Source organism: Barbus barbus (assembly GCF_936440315.1).
Source record: "Barbus barbus genome assembly, chromosome: 31".
Lineage (NCBI taxonomy): Eukaryota > Metazoa > Chordata > Actinopteri > Cypriniformes > Cyprinidae > Barbus > Barbus barbus.
The window spans coordinates 27,213,771-27,225,105 of NC_136759.1; positions in this window are offsets into that span (position 1 = coordinate 27,213,771).

The window sequence follows — 11,335 nt, forward strand, 5'->3', positions numbered from 1 at the left end:
TGGCCTGTTGACAATAATAACTAGTTTTCTTCTGTGTAATTAAGAGCAAATGGCCCTTCAAAAGACATCATACTTATGAGCCCCAGCAGAGTCTGATAGATCAAAAGACTGATTTTAGACCTTCAAAATAAAACTGCTTATTCAGCCACAAAGCAAAGAGGAAGGATCTGTGCGACTCAATGGACATGTTTACACTTGGTATTAACGTGTAGCCTGTATCTGCATGTTGTCCAAATCTGCACTGAAAAGTTACATGTAAGGGACCATGGTTTTAAAAGAAACCCTGGTTACACTTTATTTTGATAGTCCACTTTAGACATTCTGCTAACTATAAGTAACTTTGTAACTACATTTCAACTAATTCTCATTAATTTGCAACTACAGCTCTCTACTAGCTACATCTTCTAGCTCTCAGTAGGGTTGTCACGAATCTGGTTCGTGGCCGACTGCCACAAGAGATCGCTTCTCCATCATATTGACTCTCACACCACACATCACTCTGGACTGCATTTCCCATCATCCATTGCACTGATCACACAGCTGTCAACAATCACACGCTCACCTGAGAGCCATTGCACACACTACATGACACCCACTCAGATCCTGTTCAGATTGCCGAGTATTGTTCTAGCGTTTAGCACCATTCTGAGTTTCTGTTTAGTCTCTAGCATTGTTCTGTGTTTATCACTCACCTAGTGATAGCTGCTTTACTGAGTCTAGTTTCCTGTTCTAGTTAGTCTAGTCATTTCGTGTTGCCTTGTTTCCTGTTTCCTGCCTGTGTATCTTGGATTAACCCTTGTCTCACCGTTCGGACTCTGTTTGTACCTCGTTTGGACTATTGCTCATGTTATTGGATCACCCCTCTTCTCAAGCCCTCTGGATATTGTTCGCCGATAAAAGACACACGCTTGCCCTAGGATTACTCTTTGTCTTGCCTGTGTTATACCTGTTTGCTGATGTTTTGACCCTGCCTGTGTTTTTGACCACATCTGGAAATAAAGCTGGCATATGGTTCTGTACGTCTCACGTCTCCTTCGCCCTGTTACAAGGGTAGGTTTAGGGTTAGTAGAATAAGTTGACATATACTAGCAACGTTTCTCATAGTCAGTATGTTGTAGGTTGTGGACCCATCAAAATAAAGTGTTAGAAGATATTAAACAGACAGTCTACTAATACTCTAATGACTGCTAGTTGACATGTGGTTGCAAAGTTATTTACTGTTAGTAAAATGTGGACTATCAAAATAAAATGTTACCGAAACCCTATAGCACTTTCACAACTAGATTTATTTTATAATCACTGACTGCCATTCATTTCAGTTTACTAACTGAGTTATGCACTCCCATGAAATCCAGAGCCATTGAAAAAGAGAGTTGCAACAATCCGATAGACTTAAAATGGAATCTGAGATTTCTGAAGTAACATATCGTGGGGTAACCATTTATTTCAAACACTGAATAGTTTCAACACTGAACCCCATTCATTATCGTGTTTCCCAAGCACACTCACTGGTAAGTTGATGAAATAACTGCATTTTTTTTTCTCATGACATTTGAATGCATTAGTTGACCTCTCATGAATCTAGTCAGTAGTGGCATCTTCTGTAGCCAGCTTTAGTTCATAGTTAGATAACAACTAGTTAGATTCTAACTAGTTCGATGTCTAGACAACTAGATCGATGTCTTGCTCTGGAGGCAGTGTTTATGCAAACGACTGCTCCCAGGTGACGTCACCTTGCCCCTCAGATCCAAAACGAGCCATTTTTGGAGCATAATTAAATAAATGCTTTGTTTATAATGAGGAAATTTTAAGCTATGAAATTTGCAGGATGTTTTAATGGTACAAAGGCCTCTTATATGGCAAAAGATCAAGGCGAATTTGATTTCTCATATCATAACCCATTTAATTATGGTCTCCATCCGGGAGACTCCAACATTAGCAAAACAAAGTGTAAAAAGACTATAAAAGAAGCACCAATCAGATCTGTTGGTGATGCCAAATTATGACTCCGGCTGTTTAAAATCGTGCTGCATTACTCATATAGTGTAAGAAAAGCCCATGTTCAGTTCATGTTCTTTTAATTATAAGGGCTGTACAACTGTCCGATTATTACTGATTTGAGTCGAGGAGGTGTGGTTAAATTAGGGAGTGTGTAACATAAGATGTCAGCTTCAAATTTTGGTTTTCACCAAACTATTTCGCCTTTCTTTCTTTTCATCTTTCATGTTTGCCATGCAAAAATCAAAGCCGAGCAGTGATGTGATCAAACGAAAAGTCCACGTTTCACTGCCAGGCCTACTTGGACTCACTCATCTGTGTGCTCACATCACAGGAGATCAGGGTGACACAGCCCAGGTTTGGCATTAACTCAGACTGGCACTGGTCTCCCAGCATGAGGCCTGGCAGCATAAAAGCAGTGTCAGACACAACTACATAATATAGTTCCTGAAAAAGAGACAAGTGAGGAGACCACTGCCAAAATAAAGACTGGCACCCACTTGAAGGCTGTAAAGAAGAGTTTTTTACTTCAAATTCCACCTTTATTAAATGGTCGACTATGACCATTGACTCCTTATGATTGTTATGAGCTGAATTAACTGTAGATTATGGTTTAAATATTTCAAAGGATTTGAGAGAGCCAAAATAATAAGATGGAGCTGCAATTTGAGCCCCTGGTAAGTGTGGTTGGTTCATTTCTTAAGAAGAAAATCAAAAATGTTTTTTGTAATTTTCAATACATTTCTTAATATTACTGATATGTAATAGTGTAGTAAAAATACAATTAAGCTTTTTTTACAGCAAGACTAGATTAATGGTGGTTAACACAATTAAAATGCTAAAATGCATTACTTTATAGACATGATGATGACTGCAGTGGATGCAGTTAACAAACTTAGCCTATATTTGTTATGTAATAAGCTAATTAAATGTAATGGGGTGTAATGGGATGATAGCAGCAATGTTAACCGATATGCAGTAATGCTTTTGTTTGTTTACATAATGCCACAGACAGTCAGTTTTTCTCAGCACACATTTTATACAAAGTTTAAAGGCAGAGGTTGGGGGAAATTGTTCCTTAGGACTGGAATTTCATGTTTCATAAATTGTATAAGCACTATTGGTTTGTTTAAACAAAGACTTTAAATGTCCTGGAGAGGCAGCAACGTAGCCCTGTAAAATTGCCCCGCTTTAAGCAAAAACAGTTTGAAAAGTAGTTTTTTGTTTTTTACAGAAAATTCTAAATAGTGTGACAAATTTTATAACAGGAAATGACGTTTTAAACAATGAGTCAAGGAATCAGAGGAAACAAATAATTTTTTTCTAGCCCTTATGGTTCAAAAGTTATTAGCAGAAATATGAGTGCAAATTTGGCCTGTTGGTGGCGCTAGAGAGTTTAAGTTAGTGAATCCAAATTTGTTATGTTTAATGTTGAGACTGTCCTCTATTTTTGTGCCAAATTTCATATCTTTCCAACAAGCGGTTCTTTATGTTTTGTAGCGCTATGCTAAAGCGTTCGTAAAATACAGCATTTTACTACAAGATCCAAAATGGCCGACATAGGAAAATTGTGTAGCACTTTAATTTACAGTCCTGTTTCTCATGTACACATTATATGCTTATCATAACAATCACAATAATTGGGTAATAACTAAGGACTGACCCCGAGCCTTGATTTTTTTTAACTTTCTAAGGTAAGTAAATTGGGTACCACTTCATTCGATATGTTGAACCCAATCTAAAGAGACCAGTAAGAGATTTGGTTTGCCAGTTTCAAGTCAGTTTTTGTTCTTTGCACATAACATATAAAACATGAAGGCCCAGTTTAACGTTATAAGCCATGTTTGTTTGTTTAAACAAACACGTTAAAGAAGCCTAATAAATGTCTTGGAGAGGCAGCAAAATATTCTTGTAAAACAGCCCTACTATTAACTAAAAAATAGGACTGAGAAGGACTATTTCAATAGAGAATATTTACTAGCTACTGGCATAGAAAGGCAGAAAATACAAGAAAGAGAGAGAATGTGTCCCGTTATGAGGAGTAATATCCATGTGTCTGACAGAATCCGGGGCATTTCATGCTGATTGCATTATGTAAAAAAATAAAATAAATAATGTATACAGAATAATGCACTTTTCAGAGTCTATCCATCATTGTTTCATCACACTCTGTCCTTTACAAGAGGAGAGAGAAAGAGATGAGGAGGAGACAAAGGGGGAGCGCCTTTCCTCCTCTGTCTTCTATCGGACACGCTCTCGTTTTTCTCAGACAGCCAAACAGGAGCTGGTGTAATTGAATTGAATGAGGCTATCTCCGAAATTGCCCACATGAATTCTATTGCATTATGCCACAAGCGTGACCTGTAGAAAGCAAATGGTGCAGTAATTGTTTTATCTTCTCCTCTGTTGCTGTCCAATAAAAAGTTCAGTTGATCTGTATCAAGGTAATAACCCAAAACTAACCAAAACGTTCTTCTTCTCGTGTGATGCTTAAATGCATTTGCATTAAAATAATTAACCTTTCCCATAAGCAAATGTAATATATGACACAAATAGCGTTTTATCTCCAGTGCTATTTCCATATATGTTAGCTATAAGATCATCACATGCATTGTATACATGACTGCGTGTCCTCTCACAGCTCCACATCTATTGTCAAATTCGCTGATGATACTGTGGTTCTGGGCCTCATCTCCAACAACGATGAGACCGCATACTTGGACGAGGTAGAGAGACTCACATCATGGTGCCAGGACAACTGTCTCTCTCTGAATGTGAGCAAAACTAAAGAGCTGATCATGGACTTCAGGAAGAGACAGCAGCAGCCCTACACACCTCTTATGATCAGTGGGACCCCTGTGGAGAGGGTGAGTAGCTTCAAGTACCTCGGTGTAAACATCTCCGAGAACCTGACTTGGACTACACACATCCAAACTCAGGTAAAGAAAGCCAGGCAAAGACTGTACCATCTGCGACAGCTGAGGAAATTCAGGGTCTCACCAGCAATCCTGAAAACTTTCTATTCAGGGACCATAGAAAGTGTATTGACTCAGTGCATCTCAGTGTGGTATGGAAACAGCTCCAATCAGGACTGCAAAGCACTACAGAGAGTTGTGCGCTTAGCTGAGCGCATCTCAGGGTCTGCTCTCCCCTCTCTGCAGGACATCTACCTCAAACGCTGCAAAAATAGAGCTGTCAAAATAATCAAGGACTCAAATCACCCTGGTAACCGTCTATTCACTTTGCTTCCTTCTGGTAAGCGCTTCCGTAGCCTGATGACAAAAACTGAGAGACTTAGGAGGAGCTTCTTCCCCCAGGCCATCAGGCTCCTAAACTCTAACTCTGTGTCATAACATCACTTGACTCCATGTAAATATCACCATATCAATAAGCTATTCATAATTTTTCTCTACCTCATATTGCTGCTATTATATACCCTGTACAACTTTTTTGCACATTATTTTGCACATTCCTCTTAGTACTATTTAAGTCAACAACATACTGACCTGCACATTTATATTTATATTTTTTATCTATCTTTTTATTTTATTCTTTTTATTTTATTTTATTTTTTTCTACTTTTCTTCTCTTAATATTTGTATACTTTATAATTGCACTGTCCTTGGAGCGGACCTGACCTACATTTCACTGCTGGTTATACTCTGTATAATTGTGTATGTGACGAATAAAACTCTTGAATCTTGAATCTACTTTGGAAATATGAGTTATGAGCTATGGATATATGTGTTATATATATTCCTGGCGACCCATTTCTTTAAGGTTTGAATACCTGTAGTCCAGAGGTGCCTAATCCTGTCTGTGGAGATCTTACCTACCTGCAGAGCTATGTTCTCAGAAGTGCCAAGATGAAGATGTGACAGATTGTGACACTGGGATAATGGCTTTTATGTCTTCAAAAATAGCACCAGACTTTTTCTCCCTCATATCTGATTGAAGGAATGTAAAACTGATTTTGTCCAGCACAACTCATCGTTTCAACCTCATACTGACCTTCATCATCTCAAGTCTTTTCAGTCTTTCCTTTAGTTTAACAATATTTGTGGTCCTCAATTCCAATATTTTTTAGGTCTTCTTTTAAGGCTAAAACCTTTTTTTGTGTTATTTATTTATTTGACTTTATTTGTCTTGTAGAGTAGAGTAGTAGAGTAGAGAGAATGAACTAGTCTCTACATTTTAGGAGTTAAGTTGATGATATTACACTGTAAGAAATGTTAGAAAACTTAAGTTTGTCAAACTTGTATAGCAGTTTGTTGAGCTAGCTGAAACGGTTATATAGGGTTACTTCTATACATAAAAACAAGTAATTTATACTCATTGATATGGAAGACACTTCACAGAACACAAAACATTAATCACCCCAGTGGTGAAACAAAATACATTTTTAACAATAAAATGTAATCAAAAACTTTACATTGAGCTAAAACATCGATGAATACTGAGTAACAAGTGTTTATGTCAGAAAGCCTGTCCTCAGAACAAAAGTTCAGTCATTGTTTCCCTGCCATTCTGCCTTCAGTGTCACACACACGACGACCATATACAGATACATCACAAATGCAAGACTTTTGATTAAATAGATCAGTTTCAAGAATTTCTTTGCCAACTCTTGATTCCCTGACCAGAATACGGTCCTTATTTGGCAGCCTCAACCAGCTGAATCTAGATATAGTAAAACTGTACCACAGTTTCTTATCATAAGTGGATTTTTTCACAGGGAAAGTGAATCGTCTTTCTCACTTGGTGGTATTATGTCTAGTACAGCTTTACAGTGTTTTCTTTCTTTTACAATACATTTACAATACAATACATTTTTTTCAATTATTTATTTTATCTAATCTTATTTTACCAAATTCTTTTCATTTTTGCTATCTGAAAATAGAAAGAAAGTATGATATGGTAGATCACCAATAGCCTCGATTGTGGAGTTACCTCTTGAGGATCATTCTAGAAAGCATACTTTATTGTTTTATAACTTCCTTTGATTGTATATACAACGGAGGACACATTTGCATTAGGACACTGCGGCCCGGTTTCACAGACAGGGCTTAGATTAAGCCACGATTAGGCCATAGTTCAATTAGGACATTTAAGTAATTTTTATCAACATGCCTTAGAAAAAAACATTACTTGTTGTGAATTCTCTCCCTAAGTGTAGCACACTTTGTCAGGAACTGTTACCATTTTAACTTAGGTAGGTTATTTTCACCTGTGAGGCCCAAAATGGAGGGCGAAGGTTAACAGGTTAAGCATAAGTTGTTAAGCGCGTTATGTTCTTGGCGCAGTCAGAGCGCAGTCACAATATCTATCACTCATGCCGTGTTGATGTGCAAGCAAGAGAAAGTTTGTGAAGCTGTAAGTTTACTACTTTGTTGCTAATAATGACACAAAGTGTTGATGTTGATTGTAGGATGTTGACTATGTTTAGCAATCTTTTTGAGCGTGATTTCAATCGTTAAACAGACGCGTTAATCCGCTAACATCACTGTCAGCGCTAGAAATGTTTACAAGTTTAATCCACCTGAGTGTTGGGGTTTTCTGTGATAATGCCTTGTAATAATTATTATTACTACTACTAGTGACTTTATTACTGATATATTCTCATTTCTTCATATGATTCATTACACTGTGCAGTTCCCTTCCAGGAACGTCGAGCTGCGTCGGAAGACAGTTAATTCACTGTCAGTTCAAATCTCTCTGTGATAATGAGGCTGTCCATCACCACAAACTAAAGAAGATTAGGTCTATATTTACATTAGTAAATAAAAATTTAGTTTGCAACATAGTACTTACCAGTTTCAGTACACGACTGCTATGGATATGCTTGTATTTTTACATGTAAATTGCTTTCTCTCAAGAAAAGCAGTACAAATAATGCACTCTTAATTCTTTCTTTCCACAGTGATCTGTGTTTCTTTGGCACATTTTAAGTTAAGAGTCCTTCTTGCGTATTGTTATATTTTGTAAAACACGGTCACTCTCTTAACCTTCTGACCTAATTTAACATTTGAGAGTTTGGAGGCAGGGCCGTAGCCATCATTTCAAAAGTGGGGGGGACGGAATGTGTAGTGTTGTACCTGTTTTTTTTGTTTTTTCTTCAGTTAACCCTTGTCTAATTGACAGGTTTTATGATTATATTATTATATATGATTATAAAACAGAAGGAAAGAAAGATAAAAAAGAAAAAAAAGAAAGATATAGAACAGCTTGTCACTGGGACAGTACCCTTAAAAGGACATCTTTGTACCTTATTTACACCAAAATGTTTCATAGTTGTACATTACGGTACATACTGGTACTCTAAGGTACTAGTGTGCACCTTTTTGAGTATAAGTTACAAAGATGTCCTTATAAGGGTACTATTGTTTACATATTTCAAATTGTATTTTATGTACATGGCACACAGTAATGGATACTTGCACATTCACATACTTCTTTATTCTGTATACATTAGTCTGATTAGTCTATATTAAAAGGTATAAGGCATATCTTATCATAGATAATGCTGTAAATAATCTTTACCTCTGAAGCCTCACTGAAACTTTCTGCCTCATTCACTCTCAACTCTGTATTCACTTCTGCCTCTGTCTACAGCAAATAAAGTAGTGTTTGAAACATATACATACAGAAGAAAATAACAAATTAAGTACACTGCTGGACAATAACCAATAATTTGTATCCTAAATTATTTTTAACACTTTAGAATGGGGAACACATATTCGCTATTAACTATGACTTTTGCCTCAATAAACTCTTCATTTACTGCTTATTAATAGCTTGTAAGGTAGTTGTTGTAGTTGTTAAGTTTAGGATTATGGGATGCAGAATATGGTCATGAAGAATACAGAATTAATATGTGCTTAAGTGCTAATAAACAACTAATATGCAAGCTAATAATTACCTACTGTAGTTAAAAATGATAGCTGAGAAGTTGTTCATCATACTGATGTTATTTTTTATTTTTCTATATTTGACTAATTGTGTTTTCTATGATTGGTCCATATATAATCCTACAAACGCTTGTGTATGAATAGATTTTATACAATGTAAAAACAGCCAGGTGTTAAAAGCCACTCTATCAGTTCTTCTCATCTGTGAAGTGTGTCGTCCTAACAAACCTAGGCTGAATGTTTCTTGTTCATTCTTGACAACACATAAAAACGTCAAATTAGTGCAATAATGACAGAACACCCCTAAATTAAGATCGGTCCTATATCAGATCGTCAGTGCTTGCATACTTGATTGAAATACATCATGTAGAATTGAACATTAGAGTTAAACATGTCACAATGCTGCAAAATCTCATCCTTATTCTTATTTGAAGGGTTCTGATAACATACATACGTGTTAAAATAAAAGACGTTACAAAAGAGTTACGGAAAAATACACTGAAAATAAGTGCATGTTTGTCCAGGCAGCTTTTTTTTCTCCATATAATGAACATCAAAACTTGCTAATTATTCAACAAGAGCAATAGTCACTCAACATTGTGCAACACTATTCGGATCCCACATGCCAACTTACACTCAGACCTCAACATGTCGAGAACACAACTGTCCAATGAAAAAGTGCGGGGGACGAATTTACTCTTTATAAAAATTGGGGGGGGGGGGGGGCACGTCCCCCGCGCAATCTCTGCCCCTGTTTGGGGGTGTGGGTGTTTAACTGTAAGTGTGACAAATGTGTTGCAATGCAGTCAGACGAGTTAACTTCACATTTTCCTTTTACTTTCATTGACTCTGTACTTATTTTCTGTGGAATCGCTGTCTGTTAAACTGTAAGATCAACTTTTATTGATGCATTAACAGATAAAGTTAACAGGAGAGCATGCGAAGTGAACACAGATGCCGGATATAAAGTGTGTGATCGTCAGGGACGGGGCTGTGGGAAAAACATGCCTTCTGATCAGTTACACCACCGGTGCTTTTCCAAGACTGTCGATGGGAATACAGTGAACCTGAGACTATGGGACACATCAGTTGTGAGTGCAGCCTCATTTGAGAAGGTCAGTGAAAAGTGGTGTCCAGAGGTCAGACATTTTTGCCCCAGTACTCTGATTGTTCTCATTGGGACTAAACTTGATCTGAGAGACAACAAGGACACCATTGAACAGCTGAAAAAGAAAAAAACAAAACCCCATCACATACCCTGAAGGCCTGGCAATGTCCAAAGAAATAGGAGCTGTGAAGTACCTGGAGTGCTCTGCATTAACACAGACTGGCATTAAGACCTTGTTCGGTGAAGCCATTCTTGTGGTTCAACACCGGTCCTCAGCGAAGAAAAGACAGAGAAAGTGTTCAATCCTCTAAACTGATTGAACACACACCAGCTGCAATCTCAGAGATGACGGGAAGAAGAGACTATGAGAGGCCATTCAGGAAATAATACATATTGTATGTATTGTGTAAAACTGCATCGGTTTACAAGCTGAATGCATGCTTTAATGACAAACCCATTGGTTATATTGTTTTGACCAAATACTAATTTGATTGTTAATTTTTACATCAGTTTGTTAAAGTATATGTTGAAATGCACATTGTTTGTTCAAATATGTACTGCTAAAGATACATTGGTTTTCTAATTGATTCAGCTGTCCAAATATTATTTTACATGAGAATAAGGGTACCTAATAGAAAACACAAAATAAATGAATTAAAGGTACACTATGGTAACTTTTTTGGTTCAAAATGTACAAAATTGAAATAATGATACATCTTGAATCAGTCTTCCAAAATGTGTTTTTATCTCATCCTGAATTGTTATAGTACGCCTATAATACGTGTTTATATTCTGACTATTTTAGATCGAGCAGGATGCCAACTGCTGCAGAGCAGCCCAGTACCTCGTCATATACAGTACACAGAGAGAAGTAGCTCCGGCTACAATGTTCAAAGTTTTATAGGGCCTGTTAACACCTGGTCACTTCATGCATTTTCTCTGATCGGATATGTATCTGATTTGTTAAAACGGTTCCATTTACACCTGGCCACATAAATGTGTCTCCGCAAAACAGATATACATCCGGTCTTCAATTCCTGTGCTATATGCAAATTTAATGGAGTTCACATCAACAAAAGCTACATATATGCACTGCATTTTTATTCATTATCAGCTCATTTCAATATCAAAGACCGCAATAGGAGAGACAGCGGCATCAGAAACATGACAATTCAGTAAGATACGCAAGATAATTCAGTCTCACTACTTTTAATGAAGAAGATTGTGTGTCGAACATCTGCGTGCGAGTTTTGTTTGCTACAGTTCATGCTACAGGCCACAGTGAAAGTGAGTTGGCATGTAAGAGGCAAGAAAGTTACAA